The sequence below is a fragment of the Megascapheus bottae genome, chromosome 18, assembly GCF_031878675.1.
Source record: "Megascapheus bottae isolate mThoBot1 chromosome 18, mThoBot2.hap1, whole genome shotgun sequence".
NCBI classification, from domain to species: Eukaryota; Metazoa; Chordata; class Mammalia; order Rodentia; family Geomyidae; genus Megascapheus; species Megascapheus bottae.
This window is the reverse complement of record NC_143526.1, coordinates 35,464,246-35,489,404: the sequence shown is the minus strand read 5'-3', so window position 1 is coordinate 35,489,404 and position 25,159 is coordinate 35,464,246. Positions and strand designations below refer to the sequence as shown.

The 25,159-nt window shown below is 42.1% G+C and overlaps 1 protein-coding gene across 2 annotated transcripts in view; it reads left to right on the top strand.

Annotated features, from left to right (window-relative positions):
* Positions 1–3,391: 3,391 nt before the first annotated feature.
* Zhx3 (zinc fingers and homeoboxes 3) overlaps positions 3,392–25,159 on the top strand; it is an 83,573-nt gene continuing 61,805 nt past the window's right edge. Inside the window, exon 1 of one of the 2 annotated variants that reach the window (XM_090352372.1) lies at positions 3,392–3,507. The gene's annotated coding sequence lies outside the window, so the exon portion shown is untranslated. Of the gene's footprint in view, positions 3,508–3,888; positions 4,060–25,159 lie in introns of those variants that run through there. The other variant, XM_090352373.1, reaches the window with a different exon arrangement.

Here is a 25,159-nt window from a genome sequence, read left to right as displayed (position 1 = left end):
CTGAAGAGCTTAGGGACAATGCCCAGGCCCAGGGATAGGGTGGTTGCCTTGAGCTAAACAACTCAGGGACAGCGCCCAGGCCAAGTTCAAGCCCCATGATCCCCCCCCACACACAAATAGTTAAATAGTATGTGTATTATAATTCCACCATTACAATAATGTATTTAGAAACTTGGAAGAGACTTGGGGGAAAGCTATGTTGAAAATGAACTATACAGGACTGGGAGTTTGGCCTAGTGGTAGAGTGCTTGCCTACCATGCAGGAAGACCCAAGTTCAATTCCTCAGTACCACATACATAGAAAAAAAGCTGAAAGTGGTGCTGTGACTCAAGTGGTAGAAAACTAGCCTTGAGGAAAAAGCCCAAGGGCAGCGTTCAAGCCCTGAATTCAAGGCCCAGGACTGGCAAAAAAAAAAAAAAAAAGAAAAAAGAAAATGAACTGTACAACTTGTGGTGGGGATGGGAGGGAAAAACTGGGAGAGAGCAAGGGAAGGGTGATATTGTCCAAAAAGAAATGTACTCTTTACCTGACTTTTGCCACTGTAACCCCTCTGTGCATAACTTTTAAAATAAAATAAAATAATTGGGAAAAATATATCAAACTTTTAAAATGTAGGTACTGGGGCTTGAACTCAGAGCTTTGCTCTCTCACTTGCTTTTTTCCTCAAGGCTAACACTCTACCACTTGACACATAGCTTTGCTTCCTGCTCTTTGGTGGTTAATTGGAGATAAGAGTCTCATGGACTTTCCTCAGATCTCAGCCTCCTGAATAGCTAGGACTGCAGGTGTGAACCCCCAGTACCTGGCTTATATTAAACTCAATTGTGTTTATTACTAGGAATCTTTCCACAAATACATGGTCCTATTTTATCCATGTCTCCTGCTTTGTCTGTGCATATATCCTACTCACATATTCTGTCCCTCAGAATTTGAATCTGTTTTCCTACATCATAGTCTTCAGGGGAGAAATATATCATTGATGACTATATCACAGTTAGTGTGTGTGTGTGTGTGTGGTATATGCTGGTCCTGGTACTTGAACACTTCTTTGGTTCAAGACTAAAGCTCTACCATTTGAGCTACAGCCCCACTTCCGGATTTATTGGTAGTTAATTAGAGATAAGAGTCTTAAAGGCAGGGTTGACTTCAAACCACAATCCTAAAATTCCAGCCTCCTGAGTAGTTAGGATTACAAACATGAACTGCCAGCACCCAGCAGTATATACCACATTTTATGTATCCCTTCTGCTATAAGTAGGCATTGAGTTGTTTCAAACTTGGACTATTATGCTTCTTATAATAATAAATGTAAGCCTGGGGCCATAGCCTAGTGGTAGAGTGCTTGCTTAGCATGCACGAAGCCCTGGGTTCAATTCTTTGGTACTGCATACACAGAAAAAAGCCAGAAGTGGTGCTGTGGCTTAAGTGGTAGAGTGTTAGCCTTGAGAAAGCCCAAGGACAGTGCCCAGGCCCTGTGTTTAAGGCCCAGGACTGACAAAAAAATGATATAATAATAAAATAATAGCTTGCATAGATCTACTGTTGTATCTGCACATTTATTATTTTTTTCCAGAAAAAAGCAGCAGATCACATAGGATCTTAGAGACCCTAGAATAAAAACTTTTGCTTATTACTCTGAGTGACATAGGTACCCCCTGGATGCTTTAGAGAAAGGGAGAAATACATTTTGACTTGAGTTTCAACAGGATCCCTCTAGGTGCTGTGGTGAAAACCACAGGCAAGATCAAGGAGAGTGGGTAATTGCAATATTCTAGGGCAGGAAGACAGAAATCCAACGGTGGAAATGACAGATCTTGCTGTTGGATGGGATGTGGAAGAGATGTTAGAGGTGAACGCAATGACCTGGCCTGAGTCACTGAAAGGCTGGAGTTCACTTTTAAGTTGGCAGTTTGTGCAAGGAGGAAGGTTAACTGGCTCTGGACATGTTTAAGTTTGGCATGTTGTTCACTTACGTATCACACTTATGTTTAGTGATTTCCAGTGTCAAGATTTTAATATAATCTTAGGTTAAAGCCATCTTTTTTTTTTTTGCCAGTCCTGGGATTTGAACTCAGGGCCTGGGCACTGTTCCATAGCAGTTATTTTGCTCAAGGCTAGCACTTGAGCCACAACACCACTTCTGGCTTTTCATTTATGTGGTACTGAGGAATTGAACCCAGGGCTTCATGCATGCTAGGCAAGCACTCTACCACTAGGCCATACTCCTGGGCCTTGCCTCTTTTCTTGAATTCTGACATTAACAGACCTCAATCACTATACCTCTCTGTAAAGTCTGGTGGTTTGAACACCAACCTAAAGCAACCTGTAAGCTTTATATAAGCTGTCATTTAATTATTTCACTCATTTCTATTGCTCAGTTACTAACATTTAATTGTTCTTTTATGGATGAGAGGTGAACATGTCCAAAGCCACTGAATAATCAGCTGGATTATTAAAGGCTGGGGATCGGGATTCAGGTCTATCAAAAAACCAAGTTCTGTTTGTTATAGGATTTAGAGGTGGGGACCATTGTTGGAGCATATTTGCCAGACTTGGGTTCCCTGACCAAAAAAAAAAAAAAAAAGAAAAAAGAAAAAAAACACCAGCCTGTAACATGTGACAAAAATTCAGACCCTTACAGGATACCTGGAAAGGGTAACATTATTGGAACCAAGGAAGCTGATGCTTGAAAGCTCAAGTAGCGGAAGATTCAAAACAATATCAAGGAAGTGAGTGGGTGATCAGAAGTTTGTTTTTGCTATTGTTACTTTTAATAAACAAGATATTAAAAACTTCAGTGGGGCCTTGGCCTTGTAAAAGAAAGACCAACTCTCAGGAGAAGGCTGTGAGGAAACACTGCCCTGGGGAGAGCGGAGGTGGACGTGATCCAAGGCCCCTACCCAGTTTATGTCCTTTTGAAAGCGTATCCTGGTGTGGCCTTTCTCGGGTAGCCCTCCTCCAGAAAGGCCAGGATACGGAGTACAAAACCCGGCAACCTCCCGGGCCCCAGCATCCGCCCCCCCACCCCATCCCCTCCGCCTTCAAGCCCAGAGCCACAAAGTCCCCCGCGCATGCGCCGGCCGCAAGGTCCGTACTCCGCGACGTCAGGGGGGGATCCACGCCCCCTCACAAGCTCCGCCTCCAAGCGCCTGAGGCGACCTGGGCGGGGGGCTCCTGGCCCCGCCCCCGGCCGGGCCCGAGCGGAGCCGAACGCCGCCGAAAACCTCCGAGCGCCACCGAGCCGAGCCGAGCGGCTCGGAGTCAGTTGGTGCAGCTGCGTCCCTGCCGCTCAGCAGTCCGCGGCTCTGGCGTCGCCGCCGCCGCCGCCGCCGCCGCCGCCGCTGCCTCCTCCGCGGGGCCTGCGCTGCCCGCCCGCCCGCCCGCCCGCCCGCGAGGGAAGCAGGGAGGGAGGGAGGCCCGCAGCGCAGGGAAAGCGGCCGGGCCGCGGGTGCCGGTGCCACCACTGCCGCCGCCGCCGCCGCCACCGCCGCCGCTGCCGCTGCCAGGTGAGCGCCCGCCGCGGCCCTCCTGCCCGCCTGCCGACCCTGGGTGCCCCCGCGGCTGTCAGTCTCCGGTGTCCGTGTGTGTCTCTGCCTGTCAGCTTCTGTGTCTACGCGCGCTGCTTCCCGCCAGGCCCGGTCCCCGCGCGGCCCTGAGGCTCGCGTCAGCCCGCCGCCCCCCAATCTTTCTGTCAGCCGCCAGCAACAACCCCCCCACCCCCCTCCAACCCCACGCCGGGAGGTCCCGCCCCTCCCAGGCCCCGCCCTCCGGAGGCCCCGCCCACCAGGGCCCCGCCCTTCCCCGTCTGTCATCACTCCCCTCCCTCCCCCCCCCCCCCCCCCCGACACACACACACATCCCACCAAGTCCAGGCTCTGCGCCCTGGGGATCCCCGCGCACTGTGGCCCCGCGAAGGAGTCAGGAAGGGGTGACGGAGGGCAAGTGGGCGGTGTCCGCGGAGGGGCGACCTGGCCGTGCGGGTCAGCCCCAGGCCCCTGGTGTCAAGAGCCTAAGGCCCAGCAGCCCAGGCAGCCGAGCGGGGAGTCGAGCCCCTCCGGGTACAGTAGAATCCTGGGGCCCTCGTTTTGCCCTCGCCGAAACACTGCACGTGGACCCCGTGTTCTCAGACGCTCCGCGTGGCCGTGGGAAGAGAGCTTTTGCACTTGGGGGAGTGGGTGGGATATAGGTGGGCCTTAGGTAGAGAGTGCCTGAGAAGCAGACTGACTCGGTGCGGCGGTGATCGCGGCGTGATGGGCGTGCGGGTGGGAGGGGGCGTCGGGCCGCCGAGGAGGCAGCGTCTACGCCTTTCAGGTTTTTGTGTGGGTCCCGTGAACTCGTGGCTTCTCTTTATGTAGATACCCCAAATGTTTATTCATGAAGTGTCTACACACTTTGAATCCCAACAGAATCCCGGCAGTTTCCACGGATGTACGGGTTCTTATATGTTGTTATCGTGATGTCCTTTACTTGTGGTAACTTAGTATTGCAATATTTCAAAAAAAAAGAGAGAGAGAGAGAGAGAGAGAAAATGAGTCCTAAAACAATTGGTGCTTTGCCTGGCGGGATAATGCTCAACCACGGAGAACAAGCCAAAAGCTCACTCCACTTAGCTGGAACAACTTACTTGGGCTCGATTTGTTTCTAAGAGACATACAGTGGAAAAATCCAGGAGCAGCATGCAAATTAGAATCCAAGAGACTTAGGAAATGAATGAGAAAGGGCCCTTCTCTTGCTGCTTTGGAGAGATGGTATTAAGGTTGATTTAGAGGACTGAGAGCCACTATGAAATGATAAACATTAACCAACTTGGTTTGTGACCTTGATACATCTAAGCCAAACTCGATTTGTGCTGTGGTTCACAACAGGCAAACATTGCTTGGCAAGTGTGGTAATTTGGGGGAAAATGTTCCCCATGTTTTTGTTTTTCTCCCACGTGGAAGTAAGATTTTTAGACTAGGTTAGTCTCATGGTCGAGTGTTTTTATTTTTAAAGATAACACTAAAAAGTAATTTATTACATTTCAAAGTTATTTATGTTTAAGGTAGAAAACTTGAATAATAGAAGCATGGGAAAAACCTCAATCTCACTTACCCGGCTAAACCAGCTTTGCATTTATCTTTTTAGTCTTTTGTTTTCATGTGTACACTTCATTTTTTTTCTTCATGCAAAAATGCTTCCAGAATATATAACTCTTATTTACGTACTTTTTTTTTCTTTTGCTTAGAAAAAGATTATGGGAGATGTCTTGATTTTTATGAACAGGGACTTGTGGTCCATTTGTGAGTAATTTTAAACGTAAGCCGGATTGTACTAGTTTTCTGCTTACAGCATTCCAGTAGCTTCTCATCTTAAAGTCGTATTACAAGTTACGGCCATGGACTACCAGGCTACCCACCATTCTGACTTCTAGCCTGCCATACCCATTTCTGCTGTTCTTTAAAAACTTCAAGCACACTCCAGCTCAGTGCCTCCGCATTTAACATTCCCTTACCCAGAACTCTGATCCCTGAGTATTGGCATGACTGATTCCTTCTTCAGACCTTTCCCATTCGTTCTAGAAAATGCATCCCAGATCCTGTCCTCCATATCCCACTGTACTTACCAACAGCTGGTAGTATGAGTTTGTTGGTTTATTGATCTCTCCCCCTGACATTAACCCATAAATGTGAGATTTTTTTTCATTGCTGAATCCATGGGGCTCAGAATTACACCTGATGCTTGTAGGTACTTAATCTTTGCTGAGTGAATAAATGGAGGGATGTCCATTATCCACCTATGGATATGACCTGGCTGGTAGTCGTCTATGTTATGTGGCTGTACCGGGGGATAGAATAAGCTCTTAACTATCACAACATTCCTCTCGTTTCCATGTCTGAGGAGAATTATACAAGGTGAGGCTTATGATCTTCAAAAGAATGACAGTCTTGATTTACCTTGAACAGTTGAGGGAAGGAACATTTTTGGCAAATGTTAGTGGCTTTCCTTCTACCTTATCCCTTGTGTCACATTGGGAATCTTTGAGAAGTATAAATTGTTCTAGTTATGTTTACAGCTGCAATTCCAATTTGGTAATTCTCAGTGATAGAATAAACCTCAAGAGCATAGTAGAGTTTTTGTGTCAGCAGATACCCCAAGATATAATTACAGTTGTAATGTGTTTTCATTTGGGAAGTAGCAGTTCTATTTACTTACTTTCTTGGCAATTCTATCTTTTCTATCCCTCTGCTTATCATTTTTGGATGACCAGCAGGTATACTTACTTTTTAAAAAAATATTTTAAAATTGATCCTTGCCCTTTTGAGCATTTTATATCTCTCATGTGACTTGAACTCTTTGAGAGTACCAGTTTCATCTTTCAGGTCAAAACAACATCAGTAGTAAAATGTATCATTATATTTTCACTTATAAGGATAGAATAATTATATATTGGGTAGAATCTTTACAGGGAAGGTATAATGTGAAGGTAAGCTTCTTAAAGATTTGAACATCTTCTGGGATGCTTTTAATTTTAGTGTATTTTAAAAAAAGCATTTTGCTCTGAAGGAAAAGGATCCCTGGAACACAGTCGAGAGGCCTTCAGAAACATTTTTTTTTTTTTTGCCAATCCTGGGGTTTGAACTCAGGGCCTGGGCACTGTCATTGAGCTTCTTTTGCTCAAGGCTAGCACTCTACCACTTGAGTGACAGCAACACTTTTGGATTTTTCTATGTATGTGGGAGTGAGGGGTAAAACCTAGGCCTTCATGTGTGCTAGGCAAGTACTCTACCACTAGGTCATACTCCTGTTCCAATTTTTTTACTTTTAATGTTCCATATATACAAAAATTAAACTCTAAATGAAAATTTTATTATTTCAAAGGCCTAAAGGGAATTTTTTTATTTGTTTCGTAAGGATCTGTTGAGCATGTCTGTATTTGGAACAATTCTATGTTTTTCTAGGCATTACCTGTTTAAATTTAGGTTACCAACCTAGTTCTTCAGCTTTCTTTTTTCTTTTTCTGATCTCTCATCTATCCCCTAGCTACTTGTGTCTTAGCATCATTACAGTCCACTCATTGTTCAGGCCACATACCTAGATATTATTCTTAATTCTTCTTTCCTCATCCTATGTTTAGTTTTTAGCTTCTAGAAGACTTCAAATTCTTTCTTCTGGGTCGGGAGTTTAGCCTGGTGGTAGAGTGCTTGCTTAGCATGCACGAAGACCCAAGTTTGATTCCTCGGTACCACATACACAGAAAAAAGCCGGAAATGGTGCTGTGGCTCAAGTGGTAGAGCTCTACCTCTGAGAAAACCCAAAGACAGTGCTCAGGCCCTGAGCTCAAGACCCAGGACTAGCAAAAAAAAAAAAAAACCAAAACCTTCCTTCCCATCGCTTTCTAATCTAGACATTCCGTTCTCTCAGCTAGATGACTGCTGTTGCCTTCTTCTAACATGTTTCTCCACACAGCAGCCAGAGTCAACCTACTAAAAGGAAGAGCGTGCCACCGTCTTACTCAGTGGCTTCCAGCTGCACCTAGGCTCACATCCACCCTCCGTCTCGAGGGCCAGCCCCTGCCTTCCTCTTCACATTTGCTTATTGCCCACCGTGCTTGTCACCATCAATCCTCAAATGTACCACGTTCTTCCATCCTTCTGTATAGGTTCTTTCTCTGCCTGGCACGCTCTTCATAGAAAGATACTCCGCCAAAACATTTGACCATTCTGGTCATTCATTCTACCGCATTTTCTCCCTACTGTCCCTTGTTTCAGTACATGTGCATTTGCTGCTTGGCAATTCACCAAAACTCAACGCATTTCATTTATGTATTTATTTCCTTCTTTACTGCACTTTCCTCACTATATTACAAGATCTATAGGGGCAGGGAGAACCTTCCCTTGGTCATGACACAGCTCTAACCACCAGTGTTCTACTTAGGATCCAGTACATATAAGGGTACAAACATTTTGACTAATAATCATAAATTATCTTTCTGGGCTGGTACTGGGACTTGAACTCAGGGCCCTGTGCCCGTTCTTGACTTTCTTGCTCACCGCTGGTGTTCTTCTATGTGAGTCATACCTTCCAGTCCATTTTGCTGGTAATTTGGAATAGACTCTCACAAACTCATTTGCTGAATCTGGCTTCAAACCAGGAGGTTGAGACCTGAGGATTACCACTCAAAGCCAGCCTGGGCAGGAAAGTTCAGGAGACTCTTGCCCTCCAGTTAACAAACAAACAAAAAAATTGGAAGTAAACATGTGACTCAGAGAGTAGAGGGCTAAATTTGAGCAAAAACTCTCAGGGACAGTGGCTAGGTCCTGAGTTCAAGCCTCAGGGCCAACACAAAAAAAATTGTCAGGGAATTGAGTGTTTGGCTCAGTATTTATAATTATTCCACTGATGTACACTCCAACTTTAGTTTTGGCTTTAAGCTTGTCATATGATTATAAGAAAAGAAAGAGAACTTATTTTCTTTTTTTTTTTTGCCAGTCCTGGGCTTGAGCTCAGGGCCTGAGCACTGTCCTTGGACTTTCTCAAGGCTAGAGCTCTACCACTTGAGCCTCAGCACCACTTCTGGCTTTTTTCTATGTATGTGGTACCAAGGAATCGAACCTGGGTCTTCATGCATGCTAGGCAAGCACTTTAACCACTAGGCCAAACTCCCGGCCCGAGAACTTATTTTCTTTTAACATTCCTTCCCATTGTTAGGAGTCTGAGTACAGATGTATTTCTCACTCTCTCTTAGTTACTGAGAATTGAACCTAGGGCCTCAAGAGAGGTTTCAAGAACCAAGACACACTACTTTATTTTCCTTTTACTGAAAGGCACCCTCCATCATATTGCGTACTCTCATGACTGATTAGTACCAGAGAACTTACTTCAAATAACCCTGTGGAGTTCGCAGCACTCAAGATGGAGTATCTGGGCGTAGCCATATTTTCTGGTGGGATGGCTTCTGAATGAGTGCCATTCTGGTGGCTTCCATCACCTGTGTGAAGCTGTCTGCTAAGAATAAGTAGCAAGATAATAGTGGACAAAGGAGAAATTTTGACAAATGGTTAAGGTCAGAAAGAGGGAGGATAAGTTTAAAAGAATGTCGATGATCTTCAAATAGCACTCAGGGCTCCATTGAAATAGGAGACTGTGGATTGACTGGATGTTGATAGCATTCAACTGCCAGGTTCTAGGATCAGAGAAGAATATGTTTGTTTTGAACCAGAGATGGGGTTTGCTAGGGGTGAGTGGCAGGACAGTGGTGATTAACATGATTCATTGGGTGTCTAAGCTGGATGGCAAGGAGACAAGGACCAAAGGTGTTGATGAAATCAGGGACTAGATGTATTGGAGTGATGGAGTCATAGGAGGATGTGGTTAGAGGAACCTGTGAATGGAAGATTTCAGGATTGGAGCAATTAATTACCAGGCATGGCACACTCCTATGTTTTGCTGCAGACATGAAATGCTGAAGTAAACTCAGTGAACCTGGCTGAAGTTGAAGTGGTCAGTTAACCCGGCAGCTGGTGTTTGGATCATCTGCATGTCTAGAGAAGCTATCAGAAAGATTTCAAGGAAGGAGGGGGCAGGTCTTTGGTGAATGAGGTAGAATAAGAAATCTCTCTTATTAGGAAGCCTCGAAGTATGGGGATTTTTGCGTGAGGGAGGGGGAAAACATGACCTGGAAGGATGGTTACAAGGAAGCCAGCCTCGGCCCACTTTCATTTTCTTACGAAGGAAACTTGATTTAAGTGGGCAGTACTGGCAGCATGTAGTACTATATTTTTAAACTGTTCACGAAAATTTCTAAGGATACTTCCCCCTGTACTCGAGTCTCTAGCAGAAGAGACTGAGCATATATGTTTATGTGGACTGGCTTGGCTTAGGTCCTCCTGTTTAGGTTTCTTATGAAGCTGGGATCCCAAGTGAACACCCTCCCCCCCTGGCTTTTTATTGACTGAGATTGTGGGGTCTTGTGAACTTTTGCCTGGGCTGGCCTTAAACCATGATCTTTCTAAGCTTCTTGAGCAAGTAGCTAGGACTACCCATGTGCATCCCTGTGACCAGAGTTGTTGGTTTTTTTTTTTTTTTTCTTCTCTGTGCTACTGAAGATGGAACCCAAGTACCCTACTACTAGAACTATTCCCCCAGCCCTATTTTTGTTTTGGAGATTAAGTCTCTTTAATTTTCCCCCACATAATCCTCCTACCTCCTGCCTCCTGAATCTTGGGAATAAAGGTATGTGCTACCATGCCTGGCTCATTCCTGAGGATCTTCTCCAGGGATGCTTGATGATATGGGCAGGAGAGTCTTGAGCGATCAGGCCTTGGTAAATGGAGAGTGGCCTAGCTACTCCTCTATCTCCCTTGCTCTAGCATGGCTAAGCACAGAGGGATTTACACAAAAGCTGTGAAGTCTTTTTGCTCTAGGCTTCTGTATGTCTAGTTCTTGGGCTTGGCCTGCCTGAAAGCTGCATCTTCCTGACAGAGTGACTTCTCTTGTCACTAATATATGCTCCCTTGGGTGAGTCATCCTTTGGCAAGTCCTTTCCATGCCATGGTAGGTTACCTATAGCCATGCTAGCCTTGCAAATGGTTACTGTCATGACTGAGTCCTTTTCTTTCCCATGTTAATGTTGTTTTCACTCTTTCACCTTCCCAATCAGTTCAACCCTTAGTTTTTCAGGAAACTGAAATATATACCATTTGCTGTCTTTTGTGGTAAAATATGATCCCAGTTCAGAATTCTAATCTCTCTGAGAAATAGTTTAGAAAAGATAACATTTCCTTTTGGTTAATTCTTGATAAAACTAATAGCTACTTTGCTTTGTTTCCTTTTCCTTCTACCTTCCTTCCCTCTCTCTTTCATTGTTCTTTCTCTCTTTTTCTTCCTTTCTTCCTTCATTCCTTCCTTCCTTCTTTTGTCTCTCTTGCTCTCTCAGTACTGAGGCTAAACTACCAATAACATTTAAAAAGCCAAAATATTTGGTGATGTTTTGTTTCCCATTTTGACACACAAGGGACTAAAGCCATGCCAAAAAAAATGTGTCCAATAATTCACTGAAAATATACCTCTATGTACTAACTACATGCAAGGTACTATACTAGACACCAACAGACAGGAAATCAGACTTGTTCCTTCTCTGGCCATATGCACCTACAGGCTGGTATAGGTCCATGATCAGGAAGCCATGACAGCTTTGTAGAATGCCTGTAGGCCTGGGGTAAAAAGGCCTAATGTTTAGTCTTCCTTTTGTCTTTTTTCCATTTTGTAACCTTAATCATTTGCCTCTGTTTTCTGTTACCTGAAATGCGAAGAAGTTGCCTTGACTTACAAGATTTTTGTAATACTTAGACTACACAGAAAAGAGGTTTGAAAGTTAAAGTTACTATCTATACAAATATAGATGGAGAGAATCAGTCCTGCCTTCTTTTGCAGGGATAACTAATAGAGTTTCTATTACTCTGTGGGTAATGCCATGGTGTCTCCCATATAATATGTGGACTATATGTTATTAAAACCTTGCCAATTACAATACTTATTAGTAATAAATAAGAAAATTAGTTAAGTTTCGAGTGCCTTGGGCTACCCAGTCATTTCTAAAAGTAAATTAAATAACACATTATTACAGAAGACTGGGCTTCTGGATATTTACCATATAACTAGAAACATTAAAACAGTGAATGTATGATGATTTTAATGATTGAATACATGCTATTATATTACCATACAAATTTAGTCCGACCAATATTTATAATGAAAGTAAAAGTTCTTTATAAAGAAGGTTCTCTTTTGCTAGTAACTGTGTGTGTGTGTGTGTGTGTGCGTGTGTATGTGTGTGCATGTGTGGACACATGCTGGTCCTGAGTCATGAACTGAGGGCCTGGGCACTATCGCTGGGATTTTTTTACTCAAAACTGATGTTCTGTACAAGAGCGAGGACTCAATATTCGTGTACCCAATGCCATGGACGTGGTATTGGAAATATTAACACAACTCCATAGACATAAAAATCTATGACTCTATAGACATAATGTTTTATTACATAGATTAATATGTATCTATGACATACAAACCCTCAGCCTAATTTTAATTATGTTCTAAAATCTAAGTGCCAGTGATTGTATAGAGAGATTCCCTTCTTGAACACTTGTTTGTTAAATACGTCATTTGAAATATGATGTAAAAATCAATGTTAATAAATTCTTTCATAAAAAAACTGATGTTCTTCTACTTGGGCCATAGCTTCAATTCTGGCCTTTTGATGGTTAATTGGGGATAAGAGTCTCAAGACTTTCCTTCCTAGGCTGGCTTTAAACTGCAATTCTCAGCCTTCTGCCTCCTAAATAGCATGAGCCACTGGTGGCCAGCTGCTTTCTGCTTTTTAAAACATTTTATTTAGTTTTAAAATTTTTATTGTTCCTCTTACCTACATATCACTAAAGAACTAGGCCTTTCCATATAATATGATGCTAAAAAAACAAAAAAACTAGGCCTTTTGTTGTAGACATTTTCTGTAGTAACCTAGACAAGACCCTTCATTTTTTGTTAACCTCAATTTACTCATAAAAAGTGGCCTTATCTTTGCCATGCCTACTTTAAACAGCTGTTGAGCCATTCAAAGAAAGTACCAGATGAATGTACTTTGCTGTAAGTGATGGTTTCATCCAGTCATAGATGCGATGCTCCTGTGATTCTGGCAGGTGATTGCCCCAGAAGGGCTGTGTCTTAATCTATAGCATGGTCCTGCTTTGTGTCTTGCCTCCACCCTATCATTATTCAGTGCCCCCTACAGCCTGTTATGGCATCTCATTTAATATCATTTCTTTTTTTTTTGTACTAGTCATGGGGTTGAACTCAGGGCCTGGGCTCTGACCCTGACCCTGAGCTCCTTTGCTCAAGGCTAGTGCTCTTCCACTTCGAGTCACAGTTCCACTTCTGGGTTTTGAGTGGTTAATTGGAAATAAGAGTCTCATGGTGACTTTGCTGCCCAGGCTAGCTTTGCCCCGTGATCCTTAGATCTCAGCCTGCTGAGTAGCTAGGATTATAGAGGTTAGCCATCAGTGCCCAGCAAGGATCAAACTTTTTTTTTTTTTGCCAGTCCTAGGGCTTCAACTCAGGGCCTAAGCACTGTTCTTGAGCTTTCTCAAGACTAGCATTCTACCCTTGAGCCACAGCAGCATGTTCAAATTTTTCTGTTTATGTGGTACCAAGGAATCAAATCCAGAGCTTCATGCATGCTAGGCAAGCACTCTTCTAGTAGGCCATGCTCCTGACCCCAAGGATGGAACTTTTCACATGTAACATTGGAGAGGAAGGGTCGGGGAAGAAGAACCTATAGAGGAAAAAGAAGGCATAGACAGACAGTAGGAGGATCAGATGAGTGATATCATGGCAATCAAGGAAGAGAATTTTCTAGAATGAGGTAATGCTAACGGTGCCAAATGCCATAGGGAAATGTTCAAAATTGCTTGATGACTTAGGCCCCTATGAGAGAGGACTGTTGTGGTGTCCTGCATTAGGTGGCTGGATGGGGTGGAGATGTGTGCTTGCTTCTGCGGCTTTTTGTAAGAGGCACATCCAGGAAGTGTGAGGATAAGAAGATGCTGTGTGTATCCTGAGGAAGGAGTGATTTCAGGGAGAAACATGCATGGGAATAGCCAGTGGCAGTGCCTGAGAAGGATGCCTCTTCCAGTTCGATGTAGAAAGAGGAAAGGTTATTTGGGAATACAGAGGACTCTGCAGACGTAGGAGGTTGGAAATTTTGTCCTAGTAAAAGCTTCTATTTTCTTTGTAAAGTGGCCCTTTGGCACCACTTGATGACCAAGGGGAGATGATACAGTGAGGTCTTTGAAGAGAGAAGAACATATCAAATGACTGTTGTGGAGCTTAGAAATAGGAGTTTGTTATTGCCCCTGTTGTGAACTGGATGACACAGCACAGACTGATGTGTATAAACTCCACAATCTTTGGCAAGTTCTACCAGACTACCTACCCTTTTTGTTTTGTTGCAGTGCCCTTGTATGTCAGCGAAGAGTATCTCTGATATAGTACTAGAATGTGGCTTTGGGAGACCAGATGCTATAGCGAAAATGCCATTCGACAATGAGTCAGTAGTCCTGTGGCTCAGTCTTGGCTCCTCTATTTACTATGGCTTACATTTCTAAGTTTGTCTTTTCATTTATAAACCATTTATAATGACAACAATAATAATGAGTGGTGATGATGGTGAGTCAAATGACAAACATTTGGTTTTGCTAGTCCTGGGGCTTGAACTCAAGACCTGGGCACTTTCCTTGGACTTCAAGGCTAGCACTTGGACCACAGCACCACTTCTGGCTTTTAATGTGTATGTGGTACTGAAGAATTGAACCTAGGTCTTCCTGCATGCTAGGCAGGCACTCTACCACTAAGACATACTACTGGCCCCGAGAAACATTTTAATATCTTTCGAGAGAGTAAGTAATGTTATAAATGAAAGCAATATCATTAGGCCATGCTTAATCATAGCATGAGAGTTTGTATAAACTTCCTTCTTTACCATTAGAATCCTCCTCTTCCTTCTCTTTCCCTTCCTCCTCCTCCTCCTCTTCCTCCTAATCCCCTTCCTCTTCTTTCCCTTCTTCCTCCCATCTATCTAAATTTGGCCTGTATACAAAAAAGAAACAGTAGGTTGGGTAGTAGACAACCCTGCTAAAACTTCAGTGGCCTATATTAGTAGACATTTACTGTTCACTTATAATCCTGTGGTAGAAGAGATTTGGTCTGATGGATCTCTATGATTTTCAAAGTGTGGTTTCCAAGATTTCCCTGTGGGGGGTGGTGTTATAACCAGCAAAGGGAAGAGACTGAGAATGGAAGAGTATCTGCGAGTCTTCCTTGCACCAACTTTAGGATGAGAGCTAGTGTGTGTGGCTAATGAACAAGTCTTCAGAAGAGGCATCTACTGTATAGGAGGTGAATTTGGGTTTGTGGGGTTTTGTTTGCAGTGGTGGAAGGGCTCTAGGAAGAATGAGGCAGGATGCCAGTGGCTCACAGCTATAACCCTAGCTACTTAAGAGGTTGAGATCTGAGAATTTCAGTTCAGGGCCAGCTCAGGCAGAAAAATCAAAGCAATTCTTGACTAAATAACCAGCAAAATAAGCCAGAAGGGGAGGTATGGCCCAAGAGATAGAGTGCCAGCAATTAAGAATAAAGAAAAAGGACTTGCATAGCTTCAGGAAAGCCTTGGTGAACACTGATTAGGAAGTGCTGAGAGGCCTAAGGTTTCCCAGTAAAGATAAGAGTGGTGCTCCCAAATCAGGGGAGATGTGAGAACTAGGATTTTCACAAATCTTGTGAGGTGAGCTTCCTATAGGTTGGGATGCAGATACTGTTCTGTTGTTGTTATTGTTGTGTTGTTTTGTTTTTTGGCAAGAAAATTGATGAGGCAGTGCCTTGTCAAAAGCCATGCAACTAATAGCAGAGAATAAGCTCACCCTGAGAGTGAGAGTCAGGAATGATCCTATCTGGAGGACTGGACAACCTGGCCTGAAGTTAGCTGGTGACAACCTGGGGATGGGGAGGAGGAGGACCTTTGTGGTGGCCTTTTCCTTGGTAGATGATCTCACCTTTGATTGTTTCAGTTGGAGGAGGGAAAACAGAACAATAAATTTTCAGGTAGAAGGAGCAATGAAAGGCAGAGACCTGCTTAGAGTGTTCCTGGACTAAAAGGAGACCAGACTGATAAAGATAAGCAGGATGGAGAGGTGATGGGAAGAGACAAAGGAAGGAAGCAGGACCTATGTCACCCAAGACCTTACTGGCCTTAGCAGTGAATTGGGTTTTATTCTAAGAACAATGATGAGATGGTCCGATTTATAATTTGAAAAATAAAAGGGAGGCCAGAGGGTAAACTGTGTGTAGTTGGTGAGGCAAAAGAATAGACTCAAGAAACTAAGATGATTTGAGTTAAGGGCAGAGGTCGAGGCAGAAAAAAAAAAAAAAAGAACAACCTTCGTTTACTGTTAGCTGACTCCTTGTTGGAATAGTCCCATCTGTGCTCTCTTCTTTACCTTCTGCAATTTAGTCCTCTGTGTTTTGGCCCCTGTCAGTGCCAGGACACTGAAATGTCTCAGGCATGGGCATCTAAAGTCCCTCTTTGGTTAGCCAGGCTGAGGCCTTTCTCTCCCACCTTACTTGGTAGTGTCCATTCGCAGTGAACCTGTTACAACCGGAACATGCTCTCTTCCTTTGCTCTGATGTCTCTTTGGCCCCTTGTTCTGTGACCCTTTGTTTCCTAAGTGCTTAAACCATTCTTGATAATTGCATTCTCTAGGCTTCTGACCTGGTTCTCCTGGGATTCCTCCATGTCTACCTGCATAGAATGAATCCTCCATTTCTTCATTGAGTGTTTCCAGCTTTATCTCAAATATCCTCTCTTCCAGAAAGCCTACTGACTCTCGGGGCATGTTAGGTGCCATGTCTCCCTTTCCATTTCTCATTAAGTATAAAACAGACACCTCTATGATAGCACTTAGCACCCTGTTTACTTACTTGACTTCCCAGCTAACAGTGCTCAAAGGATAGTGTTACAACAGAATACTTTGTGATCTAGGCCAGAGATTGTTTTCAGTTCAGGTGAAAGCCACATTTCATTTTGAAGGTGTCTACACCTGATTATATGTCCTATAATAGGCCATTCATTTCTCACTAGGTTTGAAGGCTGGAATTCAGGTATAATATCTTCTGTGAACAGAATAAATTAGCTTTGAAAATAATCAGTAATTGTGTCCATCTTCTAAAAGGAAAAATAATGACTTAAGAATGAGGCGTTTCTAAAGACTTGAGCTTTTCCTCTGGTAATTTGCAGTTTCATAATCTAAAACCTGTTATGTATGTCATATTTTGTGATTTCACAACAGAATTTAACTTTACAGTTGCCTCCATGGTGATGAGCATTTTTGTTCTCTTGTGCTGGATTGTGAGAGCCATGGAAGCTAGCAAATAGAATTAAAGACAAGCTTTTGTCTTTATGTCCTTACCTCCAGCTAACCAGCTCATTACAAAGGCAAAAGAAAGGAATAGAGATAGTACGATGTATACTTAGGTATACAAGTCAAATATTTGGGATTTCAGTAAGGCTGGGGTAATTAATGTCATTGAAGTCTCATGCTTGTCTTTCAAATGTCTTTCTATTCTCTGAGTCCTTTCTGTAATTTTTTTTTTGGTCTGTCATGGGGCTTGAACTCAGGGCCTAGGCACTGTCCCTGATTTTTACTCAAGGCTAGCTTTCTACCACATGAGCCACAGTTTTTTTTTCATATATTTTTTATTGTAATTAATGGAAGGGTTACATGATATTTGCCAGATAGATGGTGCATTAATTCCCATACATTGATACCCTTCATGAGCCTCAGTTCTATTTGCGCTTTTCTGGTGGTTAATTGGAGATGAGTCTTGTGGACTTTCCTGCTGGGTTGTCTTTGAATCGCAATCCTCAGATCTCAGCCTCTTTAGTAGCTAGGGTTACAGATGGGGACCACTGGCTCCTGGTCTGTAACTTTCTTCTTTTTCCACTGTATCTTTTATGGAACGTGAACAAAAAAATAAATATTGAATTACTTTCTTCCCAGTGGCTATGATTTTTAGGCTTTTTCTTGAGATGCTTCTCTTTTCGGAGTCTAACAAAGCAAAAGCAATGTTATCTTGGATTAAATGAAATCTTATACCATTACTGAGAATAATGCAATAAAGTGTACTTGTGCCTTTTTATTAGTCATATAGCTTTTTAACGGAAAAACATTATAAGGTAGCTATTTATAACTAGAATACCTCTCAAGGGGAATAAGACTGCCTATGTATATGTAACAGTCGATTAAACTGGAGCCTTATTATATTTCTCTCAAGGGACTTTGCTATGGTGACAGATGCTGGAACATAAGAGTTATGTTGTAATCAATCACCACCTATCTATTTCTGGTGTTTAAACAAGAAATTAGGATTACAGTCTCAGGAAATTACTGTGGAGTTTTCCGTCATGCCTGCTGGTAAGATGCCAACTCCTCTTTTTATATGGAGAGCCTCTATTTCCTCAAGAACATTCTTTCTCAAAGGGAACCAGTCTATGTCTTGGTACTTTTGATCCACTGGACTTACAGAGTGAATCTTTTCTATGATATGCAACATATCCAACCTTTCAGATACATAAAGAAATGATATCCATGGCTGGGAGTATGGCTAGTGGTAGAGTGCTTGCATGAAGCTTTTGGGTTTGATTCTTAGTTCTTCATAAACAGAAAAAAGCCAGAAGTGGCGCTCAAGTGGCACAAAGCTAGCCTTGAGCAAAAGAAGCTCAGGGACAGTGCCCAGGCCCTAAGTTTACGCTCTAGGACTGGCAAAAAATAAGAAGGAGAAGGAGAAGGAGAGAGAGGGAGAAGGAGGAGAAGGAACTATATCCAGAAGTGGAGCTGTGGCTCAAGTGGTAGAATGCTAGCCTTCAGCAAAAAGTTCAAGGACAGTGCATAGGCCCTGAGGTCAAGCCCAGGAAAGACCAAACAAAACAACAAAACCCCACAAAAAACAATTATCTTCCCTTTCATCTCCAAGTACTTCTTTTTAGACTTTGGGTCTTTAGTTTTTTCAGGGGTAATTTTGTTCTTTAATTCTGTATAATATTAATAGATCATTCTGAGGTTTTGTTAGATTTTTCTAATGGATCAGGTCCTTGTTGAACTTAACCTGGCTGAAAGTTTTACCTTGCAGAATTCCTCCCTCTGTGTAGGTTTGTAAGTGCTAGTGAGTGGAATATATTATTATTATTTTGTTGTTGTTGTTATTGATTGTGGGACTTGAACTCTGGGTCTTTAGCTTAAGGCTACCTACCCCTACCCCTTGAGCCACAGCACCACTTCCAGTTTTCTGGTGGTTAATTGGAGATAATAGTCTCATGGGCTTTTATGTCTGGGCTGGCTTTGAATTGTGATTCTCAGATTTCAGTCTCCTGAGTAGCTAGGATTACAGGCATGAGCCACCTCATCCGGCTTGGAATATTTTAATCTCAGTGATCTTAATATGATTTCTTTGTTACTATTTTTTTTACATTTGTTGATAATGTAACATGCTTCCCCTTAAAATAATACAAATGTTTTTAAGTCTTGAGGTTCATGTAAAAATACTAGTAAAATTGCAGAATTTGGCAAGAGTATTGATTGAGCCTTCGTATCACACTAGTCACTGTGCCCAAAATACATGTCACCTAATGTCATACAGCAACTTGGCGTTAATAATACCAATAATGATAGTATGTTGGCCTCATTTTAGTGAGAAAGGAATAGATGCTTGGAAATATTGGCACTTACTCCATGTTTTACCAAGTCTGGGCTCTGAGCATACCGTTATGCTGTTTGCCATGTTGTTGCAGCACTGGGGGGTTGGACTCAGACCTAGGCCGCTCCTTTACTACTTAAGCTATGCCTCCAGCCCTTTTTGCATTGGTTATTTTTGAGGTAGTGCTCTGGATCCTCTTAGCTGTTTTTCCCTGTGCTGAGGATGGCAGGTGGATACCACTGCATTCATCTGTTGTTTGAGGTGGAGCTGTTGCTTGGGATGTTGTTTGGAAAACTTTTTGCCTAGGCTAGCCTCAAACGCTTATTCTGCCTCCCAAGTAACTGGGATTACAGGCTTGAGCCATTGAACTTAGCTCCATACTCATTTAGCACTTTCCTACAGGTAAAGTTCTGTGTACAACTTTTGTGTGTGTGTGTGTGTGTGTGTGTGTGTGTGTGTGTGCGCGCTTCATGGAGCACTTATCTCTGTGGTGCTCTTAATTAAAATGTAAAAAAAAACCAAGATGGGAAGTAGTGTTGTGGCTCAGTGTGATAGAGTGGTATCCTTGAGCTGAAGAGCTCAGGAACAGTGCCCAGGCTCAGAAGTCAAGCCCCATGACCAAAAACAAAACCAAAAACCCCACTATGATCTCAACTCATCAGAACATCTGTAAGAGGCTGTGCACCTGGTTGGTTCTGATAGCTAGAGCTGAGGAGGTCCTTGGCTCTATATCTTTAGACCTAGTTTGAAAAAAAAAAAGAAGTTAATTAAACCTCTGTGAATTCTGTCCTGGGATGCCTGGGACTACCCTAGACCTCCAAAGTCCATCATAACATCAGTAAAAGTCTGTGGCGACATGATGGGCTAAAGCTAAATTAGGGAGTGTTCCCTATTACTTACCTTCAGGAAAAGACATGACCATTGTTACAGTTGCATTGGCAGCAGATGTGTTCATTTCTGGTTCTTTCTTGCTTTGGAGAGTTCATACTGTACTTGCTTTCCCAAATCTTCATTTGAAACAGTGATACAGTAGGAGGGTGGACATTTGGGAGGCTGTTGTTTCTTTTTCTTACTACCTAAAAGATTATGCATTGGATACCATTATTAACAAAAACAAATGAGACTCTGGGTGCATGTACATGTGCATATACATGTATATATGTGTGTGCGTGCATGCACATGCATGCATACATGCACCAGTACTGGGGCTTGAGTTCAGTCCAGGGACTGTCCCTCAGTTTTCACTCAAGGCTGGTGCTCTGTTACTTGAGCCATAGCTCTGCTTCTGGTGTCTTGCTGTTAATTGGAGATAAAGTCTCATGAATTTTCTTGCTGGAGATGGCTTCAAAGTGCAATCATCAGATCTCAGCCTCCAGAGTAGCTAAGACTATAGGCATAAGCCACTGGTGCTTGCCTGAGATATAACTTGTTGACTGAGACTGAACTTCAGCATGAAAATATGAGATGGTCTAGTCAGCGGTTGGTAAGAAGTTAAGAATATTATTCCGGTGGGTTCTGAGGAAAATGGCTTAGCTTTGGGACTCCCTCAGGCCTATTGAGGGAATGTCCACAGAATAGCCTTAGGAATCTGGCACTTAGAATCACTAGCACCTGGGGTGGGGAGTTTGGCCTAGAGGCAGAGTGCTTGCCTAGCATGCACGAAGACCCGGGTTCGATTCCTAGGTACCTCACACACATAGCAAAAAGCTGGAAGTGGTGCTGAGGCTCAAGTGGTAGAGTGCTAGCCTTGAGAAAGTGCAAGGACAGTGCTCAAGCCCTGAGTCCAAGCCCAGGACTGGCAAAAAAAAAAAAAAAAAGAATCACTAGCACCTGCTTGTGTATATCTCAGTGTGAGATGAACTTCAGCATTGTTATTTTCTCTGGGTTGGTTCTGGGATGCTAGAGACAAGATTCTATCAGGCAGAGTCCTGACAGGAACATTTGCGGTTATCAATTTAAGATAATTCCAGGAAAGATTAAAGAAATGGTGGTCATATGCACAGCCGTAGAGGTAGTCACTAACCCTAGGTTTCAGTGATGTGGGATCTGTTACCACCCCAGTTCTAAGGAGGCAATTAATGAAGGTGGTTATCAGAAGCCAGAAGAGATTTGTCATTTGAAAGAGACCATCTCAAGAGGATCCAGTGATGTTTGCTTGAGGAGTATAAGCTGACCAAGTGAACTTAATTCTCCCAGCCTTACTCCCTTTCTTCATCCTGGCTCCTTTCTGGGACTTAGGGCTAACAAATCTTATAAGAGGTCAAAATACAAGGGACTTGTTGGTATAATTCCTAGGGAGGAGCCTGTCTGGATTACAGGGTAGGGTGATGAGGTGGAGAATATCTCTGGAGACTATGAGACATACAAACCCCTGTAGTATTACACTGAATAGGAAACCGTGTGTGTGTATGTGTGTGTGTGTGTGTGTGTGTGTGTGTGTGTGTGTGTGTGTGTGTGTAAGGTGGGATAAGAGGATGAGACATTTCTTTTTTTTAAAGGTCTGTAATAAAATTTAATTTCACTAGTACCTAACAAATGTGAAGTTAAATGATATTCTACTTTTGCCTGCCAAACAAAAAGTGTCAAAAAGATAATGGAAAATGACTTCCATATGCTCATGGTAGGGTTGTACAGTAGTCAAATTTGACAACATAACTAAGCAAATTGCATTAAATATCTTTTTATTAAAGACTTTATTAACATTGATTTTTATATCATATTTCAAATGACATATTTAAAAACAAGTATTCAAGAAGGGAATCTCTATATACAATCACTGACACTTAGATTTTAGAACATAATTAAAATTAGGCTGAGGGTTTATATATGTAATATTAATCTATGTAATAAAACATTATGTCTATAGAGTCATAGATTTTTATGTCTATGTAGTTGTGTTTATATTTCCAATACCATGTCCATAGCTTTGGGTATACAAATATTGAGTCCTCGCTCTTGTACTGTTTGATCTAATGTTCACATATTAAGGATGCCATGTGCGTTTTGTTCCTTTGGTCTTGACTTTTCTCTCAACATCATTCACTCTAGATTCATCCACTTCCCTGCAAATGCCATTATTTTATCTTGCTGTTGGCTATGTAGAATTCCATTTGTGTGTGTGTGTGTGTGTGTGTGTGTGTGTGTGTGTGTGTGTTTATATCACATTTTCTGTATCCATTCATCTGCAGTAGGGCATCTGGATTGTTTCCATTGCCTGGCTATTGTGAATAGTGCAGAGATGAACAGAGCTGAGCAGGGGTCCTTATCATATCTTGGGTTATGATGTTCAGTTTGAATGCCCAGGAGTGGTATGGCGGGATCGTAGGGAAGGTCAATTTTCAGTTCTTTAAGGATGAGACATTTCTTGATTATCACTATGTCCTAGGAACTTTTCTTGTGACCTCACCTCTTTGAGGGTGAGTAAATTATTTCCACATTATAGATTTGGAGAACTTGATCTAGATCTCTTGGACTTTAGTAACTTAAGTTCTTGTGACACTTGTGACAGATAGTAGATGGATATTCCTCATGTCTTTCTCTGTGACCCACCGGACATTTGATTTTAGCTGAAAGGCTAAGAAACAAATTCTATAACTGGTTCCAGAGAGCCACATTTGTACTTTGCTGAAAGAACAGGGGAGGACTGTACAGAGCTGCCGTGTAGGTTTTTTTTCCTTCTCTCCTTCACATCTATGAACTTGAGAGGAAGGGAAAAAAGGGGGGAAAAAAACCTCAACTTGGCATGACTTAAGCGAGATCAAATAAGGTGAAAAGCAAAATAGAATCCAGAAATGTAGTTTTGCTTTTACCCAAAGTTCATGAGCAACTGCTGTACAAAGTCCTTTTTACATTCCACAGATGTTAAGGACTTTTCACAACATGTATCTCATTATCTTTGCCTTTGGTTGTTTATAAACTTAAAAGGCTTTATAAAGGACAAAAAGCCAATTGAACATTAAATCAACTATGCCTCCTTTCTATTTCATTTCTTGTTAATGTACAAATTCTTATGCTCATAATGAACTATTTTGGCTTTTGACATATTCATTGTAAAACAATGAATAGAAAATTTAGATACAGAAGAAATTCCAACACACTAAAGTAAACTTTAAATTTCTTTCTCTAGCTTTTGTTCACATGTTTAATATTTACATGGTTAGAATTGGGCACATTTGTATTTTTACTTGTCATAAATATTTTTATGTTGTGCAGTCTGTAAAATTATTTATATAGTTTCCAAGTATACCCTAATCATTCTACTTGTCAAAACTTATTTTTAATTATTTATACCATCCCTTTGAAAAGGATTTGTTGTTGCATTGAACATTCAACTGGTTTATGTATATGTTGCTTTATAAATATTGTTAATTTGTGTGTGTTGTTCAGGTATTCAGTTTCCCTACTGTTGCTGTTTTCTTTATGGAAATTGAAAGAGAATTGTTACTTTTTCAGGATAATTTTCAGAATGATCTGAGCAACTTGGAACCTTATCAAAGAACCTGAAATAATAGTAGTTTTAGAAGGGTAGCTGAGAGAAGCCAGAGTCCAGTAGAAAAAAGTCAATAAGCAAATAATTTCTTAACGTGTTAGTGTGGATTTTTATTAAATCTTAGATTTTAAAAACTATTGTTATGATGGATGTGAACTATCACATACACAATTTACCTAGTATACGGAGTAGTGGTTTTTTATTTGTTTTCTGACATAAATTATAGTTCTAAACAAATCTTGTATTAGAGTAATGCTGCTGGCCTCAGTTTTCCTCTAAGCCATGAGTATTAGCATTAGCCTAGCCCCGCGGGGGGGCGGGGGGGGGGCTCTCCCAGCCCATTCTTCCCAGCCTTGGGAGCCCAGCATGTTGGGTTCTGTTCAGAAGGACTTCCTTCCACGTTGCTTGTATCCTTCTGCTTATTTTCCACGAACCCTACTTCTGTTTCTTCTGCTATACAGCAAGTAGAAAATCAGAGAGCAGTTTTTGCTTTTACTGTCTTTATCCACAGCTCTTGGCGTAGTGCCTGGCACATGGCAGATGCTCAAAACACATTTACTGAATGAACTGTCTTGAGACAGTTCTTCAAATGTGTGAATACTTCGCAGAGTCTCTGTCTAGTCAACTAAGTTTTTAAGATGTAGGTATCTTTTGGATAAAATTGCAACAGGGAGGTGAATACCTACAAAATTAAACTTAATTTATATCTATTAGTTAACAAGGTTTTATTTACCAGCTATTATCCACCAGGCATGCCACTTGGGTACTTGGAATATAGCAGTGAACAAATAAGACAGGCTCATTCTCTGTGGCATTTGTAATTTTGAGGGCAAAAGACTGTCAGCAGTACTTTGTATTGTTTATAAAAAATGTGACACTCTGCTGGGTACTGGTGGCTTACGCCTGTAAATCCTAGTTACTCAGGAGACTTTGATCTGAGGATCTCGGTTCAAGCCAGCCTGATACTGAAGTCTATGAAACTCTTATCTCCAATCAACCACCAGAAAAATAGAAGTGGTGCTGTGGTTCAAGTAGTAGAGGGGTAGCTTTGAGCTGAAGAGCTCAGGGACAGCACCCAAGTCCAGAGTTCAAGCCCCATGATCGACCAAAAAAAAGTGACAGTGTTAGTTAACATTGATAAAATTGCTGAAAGGAAAAGGACAAATTTTGGAATGTCTGTCTGGTAGATATACCCAACCTTTTATCAATAGGACAAGATCACATCCTTGGCATATAACACAGAGGGAAATAATTGCTTTCTTTATGAATAAATGATAGAGACATCATTTAACATTCATGTCAGAATTATCCCTTTAAGCTTAAATTTAAAGTAAAATAACTCCTTTATTTTCTCTCTGATCGTGACTTTGGAGTCATTTATTTATGAA